Raw genomic sequence first — 26328 nt, 5'->3', positions numbered from 1 at the left:
GTACTTAAAATCCAGCAAAAAACTGTGCAGTCTTAATGTTCCTTGGGTTTACCAGTCAGACCACTTACCCCATTTTGTCGGCTTCAGGCCAATAAAGACCCTGTCTCAGAAAAAAAGAGACAGCACCTGTGAAAACACACCCATAGCTGTCCTTAGGCATCTACCAGAAGTGTGCACAGAAACCCACACCCACCCACGCACACCACTGCTACACACACACCTGTATTTGATCACCCGGTGTGGTTATTCTCTTCCCTGGATATGCTGTGAGATCATACTAGGAGCTTACATATCCCACACATCACTACAACCTCACAACAACCTCCCCCCAACAAGCAGATGATGAGAGAGAGAGAGAGAGAGAGAGAGAGAGAGAGAGAGAGAGAGAGAGAGAGAGACAGAAAACAAAGCTAAGTTGAAAGTTTATTAGGGGAAAGGGTTAGAACATTCTGCATGCCACCCTGCAGAGGAAGTCTTGAGACTATTTTAATCTGATCCAGCTATTATGGACCACCGCACCCATTGTTGGTCACATCCTGTTTAGAAGGACCTGAGCTGGGCCATCCCTAGTCTCCCACTGCCATTCTCCTACTCTCCTGACCCCAGGTAGGCCATCACTTTAACTTTATGTCACTTAGGACCATAGGCTGCCTACCCATTGTTCTATGGCATGTCTTTTGTGGTCTGTTGGTCCTCCCAGAGCTCACATTATGCCTAATAGCTTCACTGGCAACTGCCATCATACTCAATTCCTAGGTCTTTTTAGTCTTTTTCCTTCAGCACAATGGAGACAGTCTGGTGTCTGGACATCTGGCTCAGATCTTGATTATTCCTCAGCTCATTTGGGGCAGTGCACCAGCTCTCAGAGAAGAAAGCAGCCAGCGACAGCCAGCACAGTCTTCCCAGAATCATGCTGAGTGGAAAGAGAAGATGATGAAACTGTACACCAGTCAGGGTGAGTCTAGCCATCTGGAAGTTACTTTCTTGCTCATGTTTCAGGCCTGACCAACAAAAGCATTTTAAGCAAGAGTGGGCAACACAGCCTACCAAGAACCATTGGGACAGAACGAGTTGGTCTGGCCATGGTCGGGAAGGGCATTGAAGCCGACTGCAGTAGTAGATGGACATCTTCAGCCTGGGGAGGAGGCAGAATCCTCAGACCTTAAACCTGGAAGGTAAGAATGAGGGGTTAGTCAGGCCTGAGAAAGGCCCCAGGGATGCTGAACAGAGGGGAGAGCAGCAGGTTGTACTACCAGTCCCTGCTGGCCATGGAAAGGAGATGGTCCCTACAGAGCAGGTCCTGTAAGATTCTCTGACTCCCAGGGGTGCCCATCTCGAGCCCGGAGGCCTCCACAATAGAAAGCAGGAAGAACAGGGCTAAGGCCCTTTCTGTGTTTCCTATCTCCGCAAGACCAAGGCTAGATGGGTGGAGACTTTTTCTCTACCTGGAACACATGAATCCATGACTCCAGCTCTAGTTTCAGGAGCTTTGTGACATCAGTTTTCTGCAACATAGCGCCCACTGTGGGTAATGTGACAACAGTTGCCAGGAAACGTATCAGAGCAGCTCCTCCCAGTGACTGGCTGTGTCTTGTTCTCACAGCCCTGGCTCTTCTCCCCTTTGGCTCATGGTCCTTCCTGTCCTCACTGTTGGGCCCCACAGGAACATTTTGTATGAGGTGTCATTCACATCTACAACCACTAGATGTCCACAGAGATACTGGTGAGAAGCTTTTCTGTTCTTTTCAGGCTGGGCCAACATTTCCAATCACAGGTAGATTTTGTTCTGTTCCACTGCAGGAAATTAGGGAGGCAGACAAACAAGTGCCCGCGCACTTTCCCCTCACACACTCATATTTCTCTTTCATATACCCCTTCCAGTGAATAAAGTCTGAGAACCAGTATCTGGCCCACCTGCGATCCCCTGCCTTGACTTTCTGATCCTTTTCCAAATCATAGAGCTGAGAGTTAGTAGTTTCCAGAGTCTAGGAAACGAGCCATGAATGTGCCATCTTGGGTGTTTCTCAGTCTCCTGTATCTACTGCCTCCTTCATATGGTTACATAGTGAAGGCCCATGTTGCTTCCTGACATCACAATTATCAGGATGACTAGGAGGCATGACTTAATCAAGGGTGACATCTTAGTTGTTCTGTGACTTGGGAGCTACTTATTTAGCCTCTCTGGGCCTTTTGCTTTTTGTGTACAACGTGGATGGCAATAATACTTATGATATGGAGTCACTCTAATGCTGAAGTAAATATATAAATGTACAGACTATGTGGAGAACGTGTGTGTGTGTGTGTGTGTGTTTGTGTGTATGTATGTCTTGCTATGTAACATGAGCTTAATAGCCCAGGGTGGCCTCACATTTCAGATGGCTGTTAGTAGGTTCTGCAATGTGAACTCAGGTCCTCTGGCTAAGAGCACTATCCAGATCAAAAGATATATCTTATTATTATTTCAGGTTTTGTTTATTTTAATTTTATATGTATGGATATTTTTTCACCGTGTGTGTCTGTGGATTTCCCCACTGAGGTCATAAGACGCTGTCATATCCCATGGAACTGGAAGAACATGCAGTTGTGAGCCACCATTTGGGGTCTTGGGACTCAAGTCAGGTCCTCTGCAAGAGCCATCTCCTCAGTGCCTCATCATCATATATATTTTACTTTTAATTTTTCTTTATTTCTAAATTTTACATTTATTTTTTCCATATTTCCCCCCTTCCCCAACTCCTCCCAACTTAACATTATGCTCTTTCTCTTGCTTAAAACAAACAAACAGTCCTTTTATAAGTCAACAACAAAATCATGGAGTCCTATTTATACTGGAAACTACTGTGCATGTGGCCTGTTCTCGGGTTTCTTTGCCGTGCCCAGTGTCACTCCATTGAGAAAGCAGCAATCCATCGAAACAGCTACTTGCTAGGTGTAGGGCTTTGTGGCCACTTCCCCTCCTCCATGCTGGGATTTTATCTGGCTTGAGCTCCTGCAGATCTCGTGAGTGATCTCACAGTCTCTGTGAGGTCCTATGTGCATCAGCTCTGTTGGGTCTGGACAATGATGTTACTTTGGAGTCATCCACCACCTCCGGAGATTCAGATTGATGCAGACTTCGTGAGTCATCACCCATGACCGAGTGGGCTTTTAGTGATGTAAGTGCTTTAGAGTCACCCCTGTTTGTGTAAACTCTTCATTCACAGTTTGTTTTGGCATGGGTTCCCTACCCAGTAATAATGTCACACAATGCCACGATGGTGCTGTTAATGGTGACCGCGGTACATGGTGGAGACTCCTCATGTGACTGCCAGTTGCGAGCTGCCATGTGGGTGCTGGGAATTGAACCTGGTCCCCTGGAAGAGTAGACAGTGATGCTAACTGCTCAGCCATCCTCCCAGCACTCAAACACACTTTTTAAACTCTCTATCTTACATATAAGGTATTATTGTTCTTGCTTTTGTAGCTGTTCAGAAAATATTTAGTCTTTTTTGGTAGTGTTTGAATCATTAATAGCTAATTTATCTGATGTCATGTTCTACTGATTATCATTTGCATTCTTATGTCCCTGATACATTGTTTCTCTAATTCTTATTTTTACTGTTTTAGCTTTAGAACACTCTCATTTCTCATCAGCCTTTCTTATGTTTTAGAGATTATAAATTATATGTCCTTACTATTTTATAGTCTACACAGCATTGCTTTTTGACCACTTTCTCCAGAAAGTAAATCCTGTTGGTAGGTTTGGTGCCTCACCCCTGTAATCCCAGGACTCAAGAGGGTTTCATATAAATTTGAGGCCAGCTGGGGCCCCATAGTGAGGTTCAGTCCAGTATGGGAGACAGGGTGAGATCATATTTCAAAAGTAAAACTTTATAACAATAGAAATTCATTTGCCATTTTCTAGTGCTCTTTATTCTACAATACACTATAATTAATTCATGTGCATATGTGTTAAACATACCTAAAATATCAAAACTTGCTTTTAAACATTCACATATATTTTACATTTTGTGCACATGTATTTATGCATGTGTGTCACAATATACACGTGGTGGTAGCAGGCAAATTTTAGGAGTCAGTTCTCCCTTTTCAGTGTACCCACGGAGGCAAACTCAGGCCATCATGGTGGACTCAAGCATCTGTAGGCACTTGGCCATCTTCGAGGCCCTTGTGTATTTTCAAGGAAAACAGTGGAAATAGGGAACTTGGTATTAAGATGACATTAAGCCTTCTGATGGTCTTTATTTGCACCAAAGGATTTTCTTGTTTCTGGTATACTTTTTCTTCTACTTGAAGAATTTCTGATTGTTTATATTTGTGTATTTGTGCTTGTTCCCAGGACTCTTACTTTTCTTTCTTTCTGAAAACATCTCTGTCACCTTCAGGCATGAAGAATGTTTTCAATGAATAAGAGACTGCCTTAGCTTTTTCTGTCACCACCTTTTAGAGGAAGTTGCTCTCTTGATGGGGAAACTCAGTCAATCACATTTGGCTACTGTGTGGCTGCCTAGGGCCATGGAAAAAAACCTGGGAATCCAGCTGCCCTTGCTCTCTTTTGCACTCTTCTTGCTGTGTTCTCCGGACCTGTTTTGGACATAGGAACCTTTACCCGGCCATTTGAGTTTCCAAGTTTTCAATTATTAAATTATATCTGTTGTTTTAAGCTGGTCTGGTTAATTCTAGCATAGCGGTCTAATATGCTACCACCACTCTCTTCTAGGGTCCAAGGTCACTGATGAGAAAGTGACAGCTTTCTGAATAAAACCCGTCATGCTTGATATGCTAGCACCTCAAGTGTATGAAGGGAATTGTCCACCTTTTCAATACGTGGGCTTAGTATTTCCGGCTATCCATGTATACAAATGAGGTTTCCTCCTCTCTCACTCTTTGCACACACATGAAAAATCAATTCCATGGTCCCTTTAAAGGAAATCATGGTAGGTAGATCAATTCATCTCATTCTGCACTAGTATTAGAGAAAGCCCAAGCAACAGGAGGACTTCGATGACTCTGAGAGGAGAGAATGAACATCAGAGACAGGCAATGGCATACCATGACACAGCAGAATACTGTTGTTCAGCGACCCCTATTCCTAAGAGTGGATTTACACTTTCATTTTGTGGTTATCACTACGGTTTGGGTTTTAGTTTTTGATTCAATGTTTCATTATGTAGCCCAGACTAGTCTGGAATGTGCCTTCCCTTGCCCTTGCCTGCCAACAGGGTGGGCCACAGTAGCAGTTTTTGCGACTGTTCTAGAACACTCCAACACAAAATCAGCTTTGAGAAGAAAGGGTTTATTTGGCACAAGCTTCCAAGTCACAGTTCATCCCTGGGGAAATCAGGGCAGGAACTCAAGGCAGGAACCTGTAGGAAGGAAGCCTGGAAGGAAGAGCGCTGTTAGCTTGTCCCTTCTCTAGCTTGGTCATAGCCTCATGATTCCCTAAGCTAGAAGGGTGGAGACTTGGTCTCTCCCGGGAACACATGAATTCATGGCTCCAGCTCTGGTTTCAGGAGCTTTGTGACATCAGTTTGATGCATCATAGCGTCCACTGTGGATAACGTGGCAACAATTGGAATTTTAGTGCCAACCAGCTGCCAGCTGCACTGTGGGTGCTGGCAATTGAATCTGGGTCCTCTGGAAGAGCAGACAGTGATGCTAACTGCTCTGGCTAAGAGCACTATCCAGAACAACCGGTATATCTTATTATTATTTTAGGTTTTGTTTATTTTAATTCCATGTGTATGGGTATTTTACTTGCGTTTGTGCCTGTTGATTTGCCCACGGAGCTCATAAGATGGTGTCAGATCCCTTGGAAACGGAATAATAGGCAGTTGTGAGCCACCATTTGGGGTCTGGGGACTGAAGTCAGGGCCTCTGGAAGAGCCATCCCCTCAGCTTCGCCGCAACATAGATATTTAACTTTTAATTTTTTCGTATTTTTAAATTTTTCATTTATTTTTATCATATTTCACTCTTCCCTAACTACCCCTAACACAACGTCATGCTCTTTCTCTTGCTTAAAACAAACAAAACAGTCTGTTTATATGTCAAAAACAAAACCATGGAGTCCTATATATAGTGGAAACTACTGGGCATGGGGCCTGTTCTGGGGTGTGTTTGTTGTACTCAGTGTCACTCCATTAAGAAAGCAGCTATCCATCACATATAGCTACTTGGCTAGGTGTAGGGATTTGTGGCCACTTCCCCTCCTCCACGCAGGGATTTTATCTGACTTAAGCTCCTGCTGATCTTGTGAGTGATCTCACAGTCTCTGTGAGGTCCTATTTCCATCAGCTCTGTTGGGTCTGGAAAACGATGTTACTTTGGAGTCAACCACCACCTCCGGAGATTCAGATAGATGCAGACTCCATGAGTCATCACCAGTGACCAAGTGGGCTTTTAGTGATGCAAGTGCTTTAGAATCACCCCTGTTGTGCAAAGTCCTCACACACAATTTGGTCTGACATAAGTTCCCTACCCAGGAAAAGTATCACCAATGCCATCAAGGTGCTGTTAATGGGGACCGCGGCACATGGTGGAGACTCCTCATGTGGCAATGGACAGGATGCAAAGCTTACAGATCAGATTCAGTGAGTGGTAAGTGTAACAGCCTTCACAGGCCCTGCCCTCATGCTACTACAGGCCTGGGATGCTCCCCACAGTCCTCCAACAGTGGCACCGACTGGGGGCTAAGTGCTCAAACAGCAGACTTGCAAACACCGCCAACAATCTAAGTAGACTAAACTGAACTGAGAACAGAAGCTGTTCCCAGCAACTAGCAGTAAATGATTCTAAAGGCAGTGACAGGTTCACAACTGTCACCAGCATCTTTTTCTTTCATTTAAAGAGAATTACTTATTTTTATTTTATGTGTGTTTGTGTTTGACCTGCATGATATTGGCCTGTGTGAGGGTGCCAGGTCCCCTGGAATTTTAGTGACAGACAGCTGTGAGCTGCCATGTGGGTGCTGGGAATTGAACCCGGGTCCTCTGGAAGAGCAGTCAGTGATGTTAACTGCTGTTCCATCCACCCAGCCCTCAAATACACTTCTTTTTTTTAAAAAAAAATATTTATTTATTTATTTATTTATTATGTATACAATATTCTGTCTGCAGGCCAGAAGAGGGCACCAGACCTCATTACAGATGGTTTGAGCCACCATGTGGCGGCTGGGATTTGAACTCAGGACTATTGGAAGAACAAGCAATGCTCTTATCTGCTGAGCCATCTCTCCAGTCCTCAAACACACTTCTTAAACTCTCTATCTTACAGATGAGGTATTACTGTTGTTGCTTTTGTAACTGTTCAGAAAATTTTCATCCTTTATTTGTTGTGTTTGATCCATTAATAGCTAATGTATCTGTTGTTACGTTCTATTCTTTATCATTTGCACTCTTATATGCTCATATTTTGTTTCTCTAACTCTTATTGTTAATGTTTTAGCTTTAGAATTCTCTCATTTCTCATCAGACTTTCTGATATGTTTTAGTGATTATAAATTATATGTCCTTACTATTTTATAGTCTATACAGTATTGCTTTTTGACCACTTTCTCCAGAGTGTAAATCCTGATGTTAAGTGTGGTGCCTCATACCTGTAATCCCAGAGTTTAGGAAGTGGAAGCAAAGGGGTTGACATGAGTTTGAGGCCAGCCAGGGACACATGGTGAAGTTCAGTACAGTATCGGTTTCAGGGTGAAAACATATTTTAAAAGTAAAATATTTAGCAATAGAAATACATTTGCCGTTTTCTAGTGCTCTTTATTCTACAATACCCTATAGATAATCCACGTGCATATGTGTTAAACACACATACAATATTATCATGCTTTTAAGCATTCACATATATTTTATATTTCATCTGTGTGCATGTATTTATTCATGTGTGTCACAATATACACGTGGAGGTTGCAGGCTACTTTTAGGAGTCACTTCTTTCTTTTTACTGAACCCAAAGAGGCAAACTCAGGCCATCCTGCTCCGCACAAGCATCTGTAGGAATGGGGCCATCTTGCCAGGCCCTGTGTGTATTTTAAAGGAAAAAAGTGGAAATAGGGAACTTGGCTTTAAGAAGACATTCAAGCCTTCTGATGGTCTTTATTTGCAGCAAAGGATGTTGTTGTTTCTGGTATTCTTTTCTTCAGCCTGAAGAATTTCTGATTGTTTATATTTGTGTATTTCTGCTTGTTCTCAGGACTCTTACTTTTCCTTCTTTCTGAAAACATCTATGTCACCTTCAGGCATGAAGAATGTTTTCAATGGCGAAGAGACTGAGTTAACTTTTTCTGTCACCACCCTTTAGAGGAAGTTGGTCTCTGGATGGGGAAGCTCAGCCAATCACATTTGGCTAGGGTGCAGCTTCCTAGAGCCAGGAAAAAAACCTGGGAATCCAGGTGAATTAGCTCTCTTTGTCTCTCTTTGCATGGTGTTCTTCAGACCTGTTTTGTACATGGGAACCTTTACCCAGGTCGTGTGACTTTCCCCGTTTTCAGTTATTAAATTATATCTGTTGTTTTAAGCTGGTCTGGTTTATTCTAGCGTGCTGATCGAATGCACCATCACTTGGTTCCCGTCCTTGGGTCTTTTTGGAGCCCTTTAAGGCTCTGGAACAGTTGAGGCCACACCACATCCATTTGTTCATTGATATCCGCACCACCTCATGCCCTTTCTGCAGGCAGCTTTCTCCCACATCCCAGCCCAGAGCGAGGGGACCTAAGAGCAAGGAGCTTGTGCCTGCACCAGTGGCCTCACTTGGTGCTATGTCCTGCGCTAGTGCCCCAGGTCTGGACCTCACCTGTTCTGAGCACCCAGCCATTGGCTCCAAGCTCCCAGCTCTGCTCACTCGTAATGTTTTATTAATCTTGAGTTTTTTCAAAGCTCATGAAAAGGGGACAATGGCCGCAGAAAGTCATTGGATAATGGAAAAGTCTGCTGAATTAAATCAACCAGCTTATTTCAAAGATGTGTTGACCTCGCAATGGATGCCAGGATATGTGCTGTGTTGGGGAAGTGGTTTTGCTCTTGTTTCCACTGGAGAAGAAAAATTGTGGATACCATCAAAATTAATAAAGGTTCAGTTTGAAGAGGAGGAATCTCTTAGAAAGAAGAAATGACAGCTCATCCACAATGAAGATAATCATACTGATAGTAAGAACAACACATAAGATGGGGGTAGGGTTTTCTGCTTATCTCCCCAGGAAAACACTCATCTTCAAAGAATTCAAGGGACCCTGGATATTTGAATACTGACAGATGGAAACTATTTACAACCCAATAAGGATCAGCAAGAAAACTGAATAGGTTCAGTAAATAAATTATAATAAACATATTTTTAAATATGTGTTAATATGCATTTATTTATAAATATAGAGAGCTGGTTTTGGAGTTGGACTCTGGCTCAGTCCCTCTCCAATTCCAAGCCTCTTCATAAGCGATATCCCAGAGTTTCTGTCTCATGTCAAGAGCTATGATATGGGACAGAAAAAATAATAATAATAATAAAAATTTATAAACTTTCTTTGCCTTTCCTCATATCTGTTTCTGTCTTTATCATACCTTTCATTGAATATATATGTCTGTATATGTCTTTATAGATAATGATTAGTTTCCCAGAAGAAATAATATATTTTCCTGCAGTGATCTTTGAAGTTTCCAAGAAGAAGATGGGGCCCCACAACATTGATTCCACCTGGTTAATATGACATTATCATGTTGATAGTGCAACTACAAGACATGATTTTTGGTACCAACTGCACAAGACAGTTCCTAATGGTGCATATCTTTTGCAACACCCTGGCCAGACCTCCTCAAAACACTCAGACACTATTTGCAATTTTCCCAGACCAAATATTAATCTTGGAATTTTACCATTATTTTCTTTCACAGGACCCCTTAAGAAGAACGTCACCCCCATGAACAGCAATTTTAGAGGATAACGTCCCCTCTCCTAGCAGAGTTTGCCCTCAGGTTTAGGGACATCCTTTTGGGGTTGGTTATAATTGGTATATGGTTGAAAGATGGGGGAAGTATTTCATAGGCTCATGGGTGTTCTTGAAAAAAAAAGAGGGAAAATTGGTGATAGGATAATAGATTGGTATTTGTGAGTTATTATTTTTAGAAAATTATATTGGTATCGATTCTTGTATATTGATACAAAGTTAAATTCTATTGAATATTGTATGTGAGTCTGCTAACACTGTTGAAATCATTTTTTTATGTATTGATATATATATTATATATATATATATATATATCTACCATGTTGCAATGTACATTTCTACCTCTGATTAAGTTACTTACATAGTGTTTATGTAATGATATATATTGTTTACATTTCGAGGTCATTGTCCTCATTTATTAGACAGTTGTTAATTCTCTTAGTCTTTAAGTTAGATAGGCATCGAGAATTATAGATCAATAGTCATCTGTGTTTATCCTATTTATGTTTAGGCTAATCAGGTTCCTTAGATAAACAGAGATTATATTGAGTATAGATAGTAGAATCTTCAACCTCTTCAAAGAGCTGTAGAAAATGGCCTTTAATCTAACCTAGAGTTCTGTGGTAGTGAGACACAATCACTCCTGGCAACACCGTTCTACTCCCTAGAGAATGTTGAGCACCAAAGACACTCCACTTGGAGCTTGTCTACTTCTTGGCAGAACTGGCCTTTGGGCAAAGAAAAGCCCATACCTTGACCACTAACAGAGCTACAGAGTATCCATAAATGGATAAAAACAGGATTGTCATATCCTGCCAAGACAGGGTAAGATAGTTCTGAAAAGTTTCTTGCTTTTCAAAATGGAATGTCAGTTACGTTAGGCCTTAGCCAAAGTTGGTTGACTCAACATTGCAAACGAGACTTTGGGTGATTGCCCAGGAGTCAGTTGTCTCTATCATTTGGCACATTTTGGAAGTTTCTCCTTTGTACTTCCTGGTTGCTCAAATAATATTACTTCCCTTCTCAGAAATTTGATGGAGTTCAAGATTAGAGAATTGTAGTTACCCTCCTCATGATTTAGCTAAACTTAATTTCAATAAGTTATTTAGACTCCTTGAAATAAAATGCTTAGTAAAACTTTTGTTATGTGTTTCTTAATATTGTTTGTTGCTTGTAATTTCATATTTGGTATCTGTTCCTATTGTATATAGCTGTATTGGGTATGATTTGATCTTGTTTAGACAAAAGGGGGAGATGATGGGGAAGCTCAGCCAATCACATTTGGCTAGAGTGTGGCGTCCTGGGGCCAGGAAAGAAAATCTGAGAATCCAGGTGCACTTGCTCTCTTTGCACTGTGCTCGCCAAACCCATTTTGGACATCTGAACATTTACCCAGGTCCTGTGAGTTTCCCTGTTTTCAATTATTAAGTTATATTTGTTGTTTTGAGCTGGTCTGTTTAATTCTATCATATCAATCGAAAACGCCACCACTCTATCCTAGGGTCCAAGGTCACTGATGAGAAAGTCAAAACTTTTTGAATAAAACATGTCGTGCGTAATATGCTAGTGTATGGAGGGGATGGCCTTGTTTTCAATACGTGGTCTTGGGATTTCCAGCTATCCATGTATACAAATGAGGTTTCCTCCTATCTCACTCTTTCCACACACATGAAAAATCATTCCATTGTCCCTTTAAAAGAAGGCATGGTAGATCAATCCATCTCATACATGCAGTAGTATTAGAGAAAGCCAAAGAGACAGGAGGACTTCGATGGTTCTGAGAGGAGAGAATGAACATCAGAGACAGGCTTTGGCATACCATGACAGAGAAGAATACTGTTGTTCAGCGACTTGTATTCCTAAGAGGGGAATTACACTTTCATTTTGTCGTTATCCCTATGGTTTGGGTTTTACTTTTTGATTCAGTGTTTCATTATGTAGCCCAGACTAGTCTGGAATGTGCCTTTCCTTGCCCTTGCCTGCCAACAGGTTGGGTCATAGTAGCAGTTTCTGGTGCTGTTCTAAAACACTCCAACACAAAATCAGCTTAGAGATGAAAGGGTTTATTCGGTACAGGCTTCCAAGTCACAGTTCATCCCTGGGGAAATTGGGGCAGGATCTCAAGGTAGGAACCTATAAGAAGGAAGCCTGGAAGAAAGAGCACTGTTTGCTTGTCCTTTCTCTAGCTTGGACATAGGCTCATGATTCCCTAGTACTTTTATATAAACCAGAGCCTCCTCCCTATGAATAGTATTGCCTACAGCGGACCAGGACCTCTTATGTGCGTTAATAATCAAGGAAACCACACACACATGTGTCCAAAGACCAACCTTCTCATCTGATATAGGCAGTTTCTCAGTAGACGCTTCCCTCTCAGTTGACACTGTGTTAGGTCGACAATAAAACTAGGACTGCCACCTTGTCTGTGAGGCTTCCATTTGTGGAGGGAGCTTTTATAAAATGAACAATATACAACATGAAGAAGTTGATGTTCTCTGCAACCTTGATGGAGGTGATGTACTTCAGAAAAGAACGTCTCATGGAAGCCTCATCAAGGTCTAGTGTGCATCTGCTCTTCCCAAAGGTGACTCCACTGAGATAAAGACAGGAGGGAAGGATGCAACACACTAACGTTTCATTTTACCCTAGAAGTCTAAGAAATGATTCCTCAGCACGAACTACACACACACACACACACACAACATGGTCTTACAGGAAAGCCATGTGGACCACTGTTGTATGAATTAGGCTCCTCGTGGGATTTTGTAATGGACAATGGTAAAGAGTAATGGTAAATGGTAAGGAAATCTCAATAAACCATGGATTCAGTAATTAGGAATGCCTTGATTGGCTTAGTTTTGACACATCTACTCAAAGTAGTCAAAAAAGAACCAACCAGCTGCATGGCATTGGTGAATATTCTGTCTTTTTTTTTTTTTTTTGCAACTTTACCGTAAAATATAAATCTCTAAAATTAAAAAAATTTTCTTAAAAGGAAGTGGCCTTATGGTGGTTAGGGGCTCTGAATGCAGGGTATGTGACACACTGAAGATTATGGATGGCTCAAATGTGAGGTTTAAGGTGTCTGGTTTATCCCCCACTTGGGAATATGCTGTCTTAGTTTTAAATTGTAATCACTGTGGTCAAAGTCAAGTTGAAATGGTTCATTTAAATTTACAGATGTAGTCCATTGTGTAAGGAAATAAAGGAAGGAATCTTGAAGCAGGAATCAAAGCAGAGGTGTAGCAGAATAATGCAAACCCAGATACAGTTATTGGGGAACAAGCTGAAGTTCAGAAAGGCAAAGCAGCAAACACTAGAGAGACCTTTTACCTCTACCAAGTGTTCGGACTCAAAGGGCGAGATCCTGTCTCCACAATTCCTCAGTCTCCAAACTCCAGTGAGTTCCTGTCTCTTCCCCTTTATATTCCTCTCTCTTCCCAGAATATTTCTCCTGTCACCAACTCCCTAGTGCTGGGATTAAAAGTGTGTGACCCCCCAAACACTAAGATTAAAGGTATAAACCACCACCACCTGGATCTGTTTCTGGATCAATCTTGTATAGCCCAGGACAGCCTTGAAATCACCGAGATTTGCCTGCCTGTGTCTCCCAAGTCCTGGGATTAAAGGTGTCTGGCACCCCCCCCCCCATTCCTGTGTAGTTGACGAGTGTGGCTGCTTTGCCCGCTGATCTTCAGGCAAGCTTTATTCATTTAAACACAAATATACCAGCATACAGAGCTCATGGCGGGAATGCTGCTTACTGGCTTGCTTTCCATGGCTCTCTCACCTTCCTTGTTATACACCCTATCTCCATCTTCCTACTGAAGTCTCTTTATGCAGGGTGTTGGGCTTTGGGCAGGTGTCATTAGACTCTCACCTGTGATTCCAGCCTCTCTTTGAGGCATGTCCTTTTCAGCTGTGTGTGATTCTGTCCCAGTTACATGTGGTTCCGTAGCCTGTAGAGACACTAGAATACTGAGAGTTTGGAAGGTCGACTCATGGGGCAGGCACTTCCATCTATCCAGCTACAGAGAAGTAATCCTTCTTCCATGCAGCAGTCAGTCGCTGCTTTGCTCCTGTAAGTAATCCCTCATCTGTTAGCTGTAAGTTTTATACTCTTTGGTTCACCAAGTTGGGTTTTGGTGGAATAATACCTTGGTCTGTTGGAGTCCTAGCTGATTTGGGAAACACTTATCTCTCAGGGTCTTAGTCAATGTATTCAGAATATACCCACATTTTTTAAGAAAATACATCTACTTTTTTAAAAACTTTATTTTTGATTATCTTGTATCCCAATTAAAAACTTCATTGTCAGATCTGAAGGGATATCTCAGTTAACAAGATGCTTTATTTGCAATCCCCAGAATCTACATAAAACTCCAGTTGTGGAATCCCTGCAAAAAACTGTGGAGACATAATGTTCCTGGGGTTTACCGGTCAGACAGCTTACCCTATTTTGTGATCTTCAGGCCAATGAAAGACTCTGTCTGAGAAAAAAAGTGGACAGCACCTGAGGAAACACAACCAAAGCTATCCTTTGGCATCCACCATAAGTGTGCAAAGACACCTTCGCTCGGGAGCACACAGACACACACACACACACACACACACACACACACATCCCTACATTAGATCATCTGGTGTGAAGGTTCTCCTCCCTGGATACCTCACGAAATCATACTAGGAGCTTACATACCACACAACCACTACAACCTCAATACATACCATCCCACTCACACAGACACACACACACACACACACACAGAGGATGGGAGCGAGAGTGAGTGAATTTTGGACCTTATGCCCAAAGGATAATTTGATTTGCCTGAATGGAGGTCCAGGTATCAGTGCTAAAAAATGAGGTGATATTACCCTATCTAATTCTGGCCTCCTGACTCCTACTTCCAGTTACCTCACTGGTTTTTCTTATTAAGTGGAGAGGATCTCTGTTTTTCTCTGGTCTTGACCTTACCAGCAGTCTCAGACTTCCTTCCTCCCTTCCTCCCTTCCTCCCTCCCTCCCTCCTTTCCTTCCTTCCTACTTTCTGTCCATTTTTCATTCATTTGTTCATTTGATCCTTCTTGTTTTCAAAAGGGAATAATTCTGATAGGATGCAGTAATTGGTCAAGTACTCATGAATGTAAGCAGAGCAATCAAGGAGGCAAAGCAGACAGGCCAAGTCGAGATGCAGCAACTTAGATCATGGTAGGCACAGGGCTTAAATTTCTCTTCTCACTGTCCATGTCTCCTTTGTGCTCTCCCTAGAATGGATACTTCTAGGAAAAGACTGTGCTTTACCCAGAAGCACAGCTTACCTAGAATTCAATCTGTTATAAGTAAGTACGTGTATAAGATGCAAGAATATATAAAGAAGTTTAAGAAACAGCTGAAGTTTGGCGGGCATGGTGGTGCATGCCTTTAATCCCAGTGCTCTGGAGGCAGAGGCAGATGAATCTCTGAGATTTTGGCCAGTCTGGTTTATAGAGAAAGTTCCAGGACAGCCATGGCTACACAGAGAAACTCAGATAAACAAGAAGGAAGGAAGGAAAGAAGGAAGGTAGGAACAAAGGAAGGAAGGAAAGAGGTAGGAAGGAAGGAAAGAAGGAAGGAAGGAAAAAAGAAACAAAGAAAGAAAGAGAGAAAGAAAGAAAGAAAGAAAGAAAGAAAGAAAGAAAGAAAGAAAGAAAGAAAGAAAGAAAGAAAGAAAGAGAAAAAGAACAGACCTAAGTTGAAATTATACTAGGGGAAAGAGTCAGCGCACTCTGGAAGCCACAATGTAGAGGACGTCTTGAGACTGTTTTAATCTGATCCAGGTAATATGGACCACCATCCCCTTTGTCGGTCACATCCTGTTTGGAAAGAAATAAATTGGCTCCATCCCAAGTCTCCCACTGCCATTCTCCTTCTCTCTGGACCCCAGGTAGGCCACCCCCATTATCTTTATACCATCTCAGGACCTTAGGCTGCCTACCCATTGTTCTATGGCCTGTCTTTGTGGTCTGTTGGTCCCTCCCAGAGCTCACCTTATGCCTAATATCTTCACTGGCAACTGCCATCATACTCAAATCTTAGGTCTTTTTAGTGTTTTTCCTTCAGCACAATGGAGACAGTCTGGTGTCTGGACATCTGGCTCAGATCTTGCCAACCCTAAGATGGCTCCCTTAATTAGGTTATATATATTTCTCTGCTCCTGAATCCACCGTTCCTTTATCCCAACCATCCCATTCCCCTAAGCTCCCCCCCATCCTCCCCTTCTCACGTTTCTCACCCCATTTCCCCTTAGCCCCATGCCACCTCACCCCCAAGTTCCCAGTTTTTGCCTGGCAATCTTGTCTGCTTCCCATATCCAGGTGGACTATATGTTTTTCTTTGGGTTCACCTTCTTATTTAGCTTCTCTAAAATCACAAATTATATGCTCAGTGTCCTTTATTTATGGCTAGAAACCAATTATGAGTGAATACATCCCATGTTCATCTTTTTGGATCTGGGATACCTCACTCAGGATAGTGTTTTCTATTTCCGTCCATTTGCATGCAAAATTCACGATGTCGTTTTTTACTGCTGAGTATACTCTAATATGTATATATTCGACACTTTCTTCATCCATTCTTCCATTGAAGGGCATCTAGGTTGTTTCCAGGTTCTGGCTACTACAAATAATGCTGCTATGAACATAGTTGAACAATTGCTTTTGTCATATGATAGGGCATCTCTTGGGTATCTTCCCAATTGTTGTAATAGGAACGGTGAGCCGCTTCCTGCCACCCGGCTAGCTTTACCCGAAATAATTACACGGAAACTGTATTCTTTTAAACACTGCTTGGCCCATTTATATCTAGCCTCTTCTAGGCTAGCTCTCGCACCTGGACTAGCCCATTTCTAATAATCTGTGTAGCCCACGAGCTGGCTTACCAGGAATGATCTTAACCTGCGTCTGCCTGGAGTGGGAGAATCATGGTGACTCACTGACTCAGCTTCTTTCTCCCCGCATTCTGTTCTGTTTACTCCACCCACCTATGTTTTAACCTATGAGGGCCAAGCAGTTTCTTTATTGCTTAACCAATGAAATCAACAGTTTGATATATGACACTCCCCCATCACTTCCCCTTTTTCTGTTTAAACAAAAAAAGGAAGGCTTTAACTTTAACATAGCAAAATTATATATAGCAAAACAGTTATCAAGCAAGAATTACAGTTACAATATTTATATCTATTTTATCTTTTATCATAACTAAGGAAAACTATAACTATCTATTCATTCTTCAACTCCATCAAAGACTCCAGAAGGATATAATACTACCTAAGTAAACAAGAAATCCAAAACTCTTGAAATGACAGAGACATCTTGCTGCCTGGACAGTCACCCAAAGTTTCTCTGTACCATTGGGGCATCCATCTTCGGCCTACAGGTCCATAGTATCCAGCAGACACCTCCATGAAGCAGGAAATTCCAAAGACAGTTCAGTCACTTTTTTCCGTATCCTGCAGAATGTCTCACAGACTCTTTCATGCGTCAGGAACCCTGAAAGACCATCTCACCTTTAGGCAAGTTCAGCAGTCCTCTCTCTGCGGGTTCTTTGTGTCCATTTTATGCATCAGTCTAGGCAAGAGCAGTTTCTTGCCCAAATGGCTATCAAACTTCATAAGGAGCCTCTTCGATGCCCATCTTCCTCTTGAAGTAGATTGGTGCTGCCAGGAGCAGACGTGTCTCATTGTCATGAAAAGCCCTAAGTTATTAAAACATTTAAAATGCCATATTCTGCGGTCTTCAAAAGATATGAAGAATGCCTATCTAAAATATATCTCTATATATCTAGAAAATCTAAGTGACATGACTACAAACTTGACTATTATTTATGATTATCCATCAACAACCTATATTTCCTAATTATACATTACATTTTAAAAATGAACTACACAATCACAACACCTTATTCAAGATCAGAAATACATATACATATAACAAAATTGGCCTTAAAATCCACACCAATGCAAATTATTCATACCTATATAATTTCCTCCTTTAAATGTAAAAGAACATTTATAAACAATATTTTGGGAACATGGGCCCAGTTTTTTCTCTCCAAACTGCTTCCTGCTGAATGGGGGCGCTGTTAATCAGATCATTTAGGGTGTAACCTATATGCCAGGTTTATCTCAGTCGGCAGTTGAGTGAAGTAATTTTTTGAGGGTGTTCACAGGAACTTTTGGGGAGGTTGTGGTCTATCATACCATATCGGGATAGATGCAATCCACAGGGTCTGGTCCTCTGTGAAAACAAAAGAAGACCTGCTCCAAAGCATCATATCCTTAGACCCAAATTTTGAAATCGTAATACCCGTATGATATCCGTTCTGGTTCCATTTGGCAGTCCATATAATGAAATATCTGTCTGTACTTAGCTCCAGTACAGTCAAAAATTTTAAAGAAAACACAATGTACATAATCCAGACTCTCTGTGAATTTTCCATTTTTTCATGGCTTATTTTTCTTTATTTCTTTTAATCTCTTAACTATCTGTATTCTGTCTCTTTAAAGACTTTACCTTTTTTTTAAGGCATTAATTTTATTATCTCTACATTTTTTCTCTCTCTCTCTCAAGCCTACGTACACTCATCCAACACTGTGATCCATTTAGTGGTCTGTCTGAATCTGTTTTATTGTGAATCTGTAATTTTTTTACTATCCAGGAGCACTTTTGATTTGCACCATTAAATCACGAGGCGCTTAAGAATCTAAGCTGTGACATTTCTAGGTCAAAAACAGGTACTGCCTGCTGGCCCCGCCCAGTCCAATATGGCAGAGCCACTCGTGCCTCTGATCCTTGCACATTGCACCACTAGCATGGCGGAGCTGCTTGTGCCTCTGAGCTGCGGCATGCAATGTCCCACTTTTAGGCACACAGCAGTCTAGTTGCCATCAAACAAATCGTAGCACTTTACTCCAAATGCTCCATTCAAAAGCTCTGTCTCCTGCAGGAGCCAGACAGAGATTGCAATGGAGGCACAGCCCAGAAAGCCAGCATTTTAAAACAGCCAGTTTTTTTCCTGCTGCTGAGTCAGGAAAATTTCAAAATGGAGGACGTACCATTTTGTGCTAGCTCTGGGGCCGCCAGGTAGGAGCGGCACTCAGCACTTTAATTCTGAGACTGAGCGTGCAGCACAGAAATTCTTTTCATCCAAGTTACAGCCAAATCTGACACGCAGAGCCACCTGCCTGAGCCTGATTCTGCAGTCTGCCCAGGTGCAGGCGGGGAGCGCTGAGCCATTGGCATGGTCTCAGAGCACTCTTCTTTCAATCACAAGTGGGAACACAAACATCCAGTCCCATAAAATCCACTGAAACTCTTTAAAGCCAGAGTTCACGCTGGCAGCACAGCCCCAAGAAGCTGCGCTTTAAAATGACACAGCATTTTTTCTGCTGCTGATGCCGAATCAGGAAATCTTTCTACAGCACGCCACCAACAAACAGCAAAAATCTGTGTGAAATTCTCTCTCCCTTATTTTTAAGCCTTCTCAGGTTTTTTAAGCGGATTTAGTCCATCACGTCTGGGCGCCACTCTGTTGTAATTAGGGGCAGCGGGGCTGCGTCCCCAGCACCCGGCCGCCCACATGGCTAGCTCTAGCTTATGCCCCAAAATAATTACAAGGAAACTGTATTCTTTTAAACACTGCTTGGCCCATTTATATCTAGCCTCTTCTAGGCTAACTTTCGCACCTGGACTAGCCCATTTCTAATAATCTGTGTAGCCCACGAGCTGGCTTACCAGGAATGATCTTAACCTGCATCTGCCTGGAGTGGGAGAATCATGGTGACTCACTGACTCAGCTTCTTTCTCCCCGCATTCTGTTCTGTTTACTCCACCCACCTATGTTTTAACCTATGAGGGCCAAGCAGTTTCTTTATTGCTTAACCAAAGAAATCAACAGATTGATATATGACACTCCCCCATCACCCAAGAGTGGTATTACTGGGTCTTGGGGAAGGTTGATCCCGAATTTCCTGAGAAATCGCCACACTGATTTGCAAAGTGGTTGCACATGTTTGCATTCCCACCAGCAATGGATAAGTGTACCCCTTACACCACAACCTCTCCAACAAAGGCTATCATTGGTGTTTTTGATTTTAGCCATTCTGACAGGTATAAGATGGTATCTCAGATTTGTTTTAATTTACATTTCCCTGATCGCTAAAAAGGTTGAGCATGACCTTAAGTGTCTTTTGGCCATTTGAATTTATTCTGTTGTGAATTCTCTGTTCAGTTCAGTGCCCCATTTTTTAATTGGGCCAATTAGCATTTTAAACTCTAGTTTCTTGAGTTCTTTATATATTTTGGAGATCAAACCTTTGTCTGTTGCAGGGTTGGTGAAGATCTTCTCCCAGTCAGTGGGTTGCCTTTTTGTCTTGGTGACAGTGTCCTTTGCTTTACAGAAGCTTCTCAGTTTCAGGAGGTCCCATTTATTCAATGTTGTCCTTAATGTCTGTGCTGCTGGGGATATATGTAGGAAGTGATCTCCTGTGCCCATATGTTGTAGAGTACTTCCCACGTTCTCTTCTATCATGTTCAGTGTGTTTGGACTGATATTGAGGTCTTTAATTCATTTGGACTTGAGTTTTGTGCATGGTGATAGATATGGATCTATTTTCATTCTTCTGCAAGTTGACATCCAGTTCTGCCAGCACCATTTGCTGAAGATGCTTTCTTTCTTCCATTGTATCCTTTCAGCTCCTTTGTCAAAAATCAGGTGTTTGTAGGTTTGTGGGTTAAAATCTGGGTCTTCTACTCAATTCCATTGGTCGACTTCTCTGTTTTTATGCCAATGCCAAGCTGTTTTCATTCTTGTATCTCTGTAATAGCGTTTGAAGTCCGGGATGGTAATGCCTCCGGAAGATCCTTTATTGTTTGAGATTGTTTTGGCTATCCTGGGTTTTTTGTTATTCCACATAAAGTTGATTATTGTTCTCTCAAGATCTGTGAAGAATTTTTTTGGGATTTTAATGGGGATTGCATTGAATTTATAGATCGCCTTTGGTAGAATTGCCAGTTTTACTATGTTGTTCCTACCCATCAACGAGCATGGGAGATCCTTCTGTTTTCTGGTGTCCTCTTCAATTTCTGTTTTCAATGCCTTAAAGTTCTTGTCAAATAGGTCTTTCACTTCCTTGGTTAGAGTTACCCCAAGATACTTCATGTTATTTGTGGCTATCACCTTTTAAGGTGAAGTTTCTCTGAATTCCCTCTCTGCTTCTCTATCCTTTGTGTATATGAGGGCTACTGATTTTTTTGAGTTGATCTTGTATCCTGCCACATCACTGAAGGTATTTATCAGCTTTAGGACTTCTTTGGTAGAGTTTTTGGGGTCACTAATGTACACTATCATATCATCTGCAAATAACGAAAGTTTGACTTCTTCCTTTCCGATTCGAATCCCCTTGATCTCCTTATGCTGTCTTCTTGCTATTGTTAGAACTTCAAGAACTATGTTGAAGAGATATGGGGAGAGTGAACAGCCTTGTCTTGTTCCTGAAATTAGTGGAATGGCTTTGAGTTTCTCTCGATTTAATTTGATATTTGCTTGCTATATATTGCTTTTATTATATTTGGGTATGATCCTTGTATCCCTAATGTTTCCAAAACCTTTATCATAAAGGGGTGTTGAATTTCTTTATTCTATGTTTTGGTTTTAATTTTTTGATATTTATTTATTTACTTATTAAAGATTTCTGCCTCCTCCCCGCCACCACCTCCTATTTCCCTCCACCTCCCCCAATCAACTCCCCTTCCCTCATCAGTCTGAAGAGCAGTCAGGTTTCCCTGCCCTGTGGGATGTCCAAGGACCTCCCATCTCCTTCCAGGTCTAGTAAGGTGAGCATCCAAACAGCCTAGGCTCCCACAATGCCAGTACATGCAGTAGGATAAAACCCATTGCCATTGTTCTTGAGTTCTCAGCAGTCCTCATTGTCTGCTATGTTCAGCGAGTCCGGTTTTATCCCATGCTTTTTCAGACCCAGTCCAGCTGGCCTTGGTGAGTTCCCAATAGAACATCCCCATTGTCTCAGTGTGTGGGTGCACCCCTCAAGGTCCTGAGTTCCTTGCTCGTGCTCTCTCTCCTTCTGCTCCTGATTTGGACCTTAGGATTTCAGTCTGGTGCTCCAATGTGGGACTCTATCCAGAAGGATGACTTTATGTTTTTCTTTGGGTTCACCTTCTTATTTAGTTTCTCTAGGATCCCTAGATGCCCTTCAATGGAAGAATGGATGAAGAAAATATGGAATATATATATATATATATATATATATATATATATATATATATATATAAAATTTCGCATTAATACCATCAGGTCCTGGGCTTTGTTTAGTTGGGACAGCTTCTATTTACTCACGACTTATAGGTCTATTTAAATTGTTCACCTGCTCTTGATTTAATTTTAGTAAATGGTACTTATCTAAAAACAAGTCCATTTCTTTTCCATTTTCCAACTTTGTGGCATATAAGCTTTTGTAGTAAGACCTAATGATCCTCTGAATTTCCTCAGTGTCTGTTGATATATATATATATATATATATATATATATATATATATATATATATATATACATATTAGAGTACTACTCAGCAGTAAAAACAATGACTTCTTGAATTTTGCATGCAAATGGACGGAAATAGAAAACACTATCCTGAGTGAGGTAAGCCAGACCCAAAAAAAGGAACATGGGATGTACTCACTCATAATTGGTTTCTAGTCATAAATAAAGGACATTGAGCCTATAATTTTTTTTTTTGGTTTTTCGAGACAGGGTTTCTCTGTGGTTTTGAAGCCTGTCCTGGAACTAGCTCTTTTAGACCAGGCTGGTCTCGAACTCACAGAGATCCACCTGCCTCTGCCTCCCGCTTGCTGGGATTAAAGGCGTGCACCACCACTGCCCAGTGGAGTGTTGAATTTTGTCAAATGCTTTTTCTGCATCTAATGAAATGATCATATGGTTTTTTTCTTTCAGTTTATTCATATGATGGATTACATTGATAGATTTTCATATGTTGAGCCAGCCCTGCATCTCTGGGATGAAGTCTACTTGATCATAATGGATAATTTTTAAAATGTGTTCTTGGATTATGTTTGCCAAAATTTTATTGAGAATTTTTGCATCGATGTTCATGAGTGAGATTGGTCTGTAATTTTCTTTCTTGGTTGGATCTTTGTGTGGTTTTGGAATCAGGGTGACTGTAGCTTCATAAAAAGAGTTTGGCAATGACTCTTCTGTTTCTATTATGTGAAACACATTAAGGAGTATAGGTATCAGCTCTTCTTGGAAGTTCTGATAAAATTTCGCATTAAAACCATCAGGTCCTGGGCTTTGTTTAGTTGGGACAGCTTCTATTTACTCACAACTTATAGGTCTATTTAAATTGTTCACCTGCTCTTGATTTAATTTTAGTAAATGGTACTTATCTAAAAACAAGTCCATTTCTTTTCCATTTTCCAACTTTGTGGCATATAAGCTTTTGTAGTAAGACCTAATGATCCTCTGAATTTCCTCTGTGTCTGTTGTTATGTCCCTCTTTTCTTTTCTAATCTTGTTAACTTGCATGTTCTCTCTCTGCCTTTTGATTAGTTTAGATAAATGTTTGTCAATCTTGTTGACTTTTTCAAAGAACCAGCTCTTTGTTTCATTGATTCTTTGGATTTTTTTCTGTTTCTATTTTGTTGATTTCAGCCCTTAGTTTGATTATTTCCAGTCTTCTCCTCCTCCTGAGTGAGTCTGCTTCTTTTTTTCTAGAGCTTTCAGCTGAGCTGTTAAATCTCTAATGAGAGGTTTCTCTGTTTTTTCAATGTGGGCACTTAGACCTATGAACTATCCTCTTAGCACTGCTTTCATAGTGTCCCATAGGTTTGGGTATGTTGTGTCTTTATTTTCGTTGAATTCATGAAAGACATTAATTTCTTCTTTATTTCTTCCCTGACATAGAGGTGGTTCAGTCGTTGACTGTTCAGCTTCCATGAGTTTGTAGGCTTTCTGGGGGGTAGAATTATTGTTAAATTCTGACTTTATTCCATGGTGATCTGATAAGACACAGGTGGTTACTAATATTTTTTTGTATCTATGGAAGTTTGCTTTGTTACCGAGTATGTGATCAATTTTCGAGAAGGTTCCATGAGATGCTGAGAAGAAGGTATATTCTTTCCTATTTGGGTGGAATGTTCTATAGATGTCTGTTAAGTCCATTTAATTCATTACCTCCATTAATTCTCTTATTTCTCTGTTAGGTTTCTCTCTGATTGACCTGTCCATTAGTGAGAGAGGAGTGTTGAAGTCTCCTACTATTAGGGTGAACGGTTTGATGGCTACCTTGATTTCTAGTAATGTTTCTTTTACATAAGTAGGTGTTTTTATATTAGGGGCATAGATATTCAGGATTGAAACTTCATCCTGATGAATTGTTCCTGTTATGAGTATAAAGTGTCTATCTCCATCTCTTCTGAGTGATTTAAGTTTGTAGTCAACTTTGTTAGAAATTTGTATGGCCACACCCGATTGTTTCTTAGGTCCATTTGCTTGATAAGCCTTTTCCCAGCCCTTTTATTCGAGTTGATATCTGTCTTTGTGGTTGAGGTGTGTTTCTTGTAAACAGCATAATGTTGGATCCTGTTTTCGTATCCAATCTCTTAGCCTATGCCTTTATATAGGTGGTTTGAGTCCATTGATATTAAGTGATATTAATGACCAGTGGTTGTTAACTCTGGTTATTGGTTTTTTTTATGGGTAGTAGAGTGTGTGTGTTTCCCTTCTTTGAGTTGTGCTCTTGAAGGGTCGCTAATTGTCTCAGTTATTGTGGACATTGTTGGACTCCTTGGTTTGTGATTTTCCTTCTTTTACTTTCTTTAAGGCTGGATTTGTGGCTACGTATTGTTTAAATTTGTTTCTATTCTGGAATATTTTGTTTTCTCCATTGATGGTGAACGAAAGCTTGACTAGGTATAGTAGTCTGGGCTTGCATCCATGGTCTCTTAGTTTCTGCAGCACATCTGTCCACGATTTTCTGGCTTTCATAGTTTCCATGGAGAAGTCAGGTGTAAGTCTAATAGGTTTACTTTTATAAGCTACTTGATCTTTTTCCTTTGCAGCTCTTAATATTCTTTCTTTATTTTGTATGTTTTGTGTTTTGATTATTATATGGCAAGGGGATTTTTTTTTTGATCCAGTCTATTCGGTGTTCTGTATGTTTCTTGAACGTTCATAGGAATATCCTTCTTTAGGTTGGGAAAATTTTCTTCCATACTTTTATTGAATATATTTTCTAGGCCTTTGGGCTGTAATTCTTCTCCTTCTTCTACCCATATTATGCTTAGGTTTGGTCTTTTTATTTTGTCCCAGATTTACTGGATGTTTTGTGATGAGAATTTGTTGGATTTCCTGTTTTCTTTGATCAGTGCGTTTATTTTGTCTATAGTGTCTTCAGCTTCTGAGATTCTTTCTTCTGTCCTTGTATTCTGTTGCTTATGTTTGTCTCTGTATTCTCTCTTTCTTTACCTAGATTTTCCATATCCAGCCGGCCCTAGGTTTGTGTTTTCTTCATTGTCTCCATTTCAGTTTTTAAGTCTTGAACTTTTTCCATTATCTGTTTGATTGTTTTTTCTTGGTTTTCTAGGATTTCTATTAGGGATTTATTCATCTCTTCAAACTTTTTGTTATTCTTCTCATCTATTTCTTTAAGGGAGTGTTTCATATCCTGTTTAATGGACTCTATCACTTTCATACAGTCAGTTTTTTGTACTTCTATATTCGGGTGTTCAAGTCTTCCTGTTGTATGTTCAAAGGGTTCTGGTGTTATCATGTTGTTTTTCAGATTGTTGGAGGAATTCTTGCATTGGCGCCTGTCCATCTCTTCCTTCAAATGCTCTCCAATGGGTCTTCTGGTACAGGATGAGGGCCACTTGCTGGCCAGTGACGTAGCAGACAAATAGACTAGCTTGTTCTCTGCAGGCTTATTGGAACAAAGGAATTCCTGCCCGGTTGTTCTCACTACCTTGTCCTACCCAAAAGAGGCTGAACTGAGGGATCTTATGACCCCGAAGAAGGAAAGAGGTGCCTGGGCACAAGTTGGTATGGGATAGGTAGAGAGAGGCAGTAGCCGGGGAGAGAAGCCCCTGCAGAATGACGAGAAAGTTTAGGGGGTTGAGGAATTCTTACTCCCTTTCCAGGGCTTGTCTGGCCAGTAAGGAACACACTCACCCCTCCGATGGATCTTCTGGTACAGGATCAGGGCCCCTTGCTGGCCAAGGACCTCACAGACAAAAGTCATCCTTCTTTTCTTCTGTCTGTTTTTCTTTCATTCATTTCTTCATTTGATCCTTCTTGTTCTCAAAAGGGAAGAATTCAGA

General features: G+C 41.1%; 1 long non-coding RNA gene across 2 annotated transcripts; it reads left to right on the top strand.

Annotated features, from left to right (window-relative positions):
* The first annotated feature begins 446 nt into the window (after positions 1–446).
* LOC121441639 lies at positions 447–8480 on the top strand. 2 transcript variants are annotated; one of them, XR_005973479.1, is made up of 4 exons: positions 447–955; positions 6486–6600; positions 7119–7280; positions 8197–8480. It is a non-coding gene; the product is annotated as an uncharacterized LOC121441639 (long non-coding RNA). The 2 variants fall into 2 exon arrangements; XR_005973480.1 differs by having other exon boundaries at positions 6474–6600.
* Positions 8481–26328: the final 17848 nt, after the last annotated feature.

This window comes from Microtus oregoni, unplaced genomic scaffold (genome assembly GCF_018167655.1).
Source record: "Microtus oregoni isolate MIOR12 unplaced genomic scaffold, Mior012 000080F_ref0000499, whole genome shotgun sequence".
NCBI lineage: Eukaryota > Metazoa > Chordata > Mammalia > Rodentia > Cricetidae > Microtus > Microtus oregoni.
Note: the sequence above shows the minus strand (reverse complement) of the source record. Positions and strands in the feature narration are given on the sequence as shown.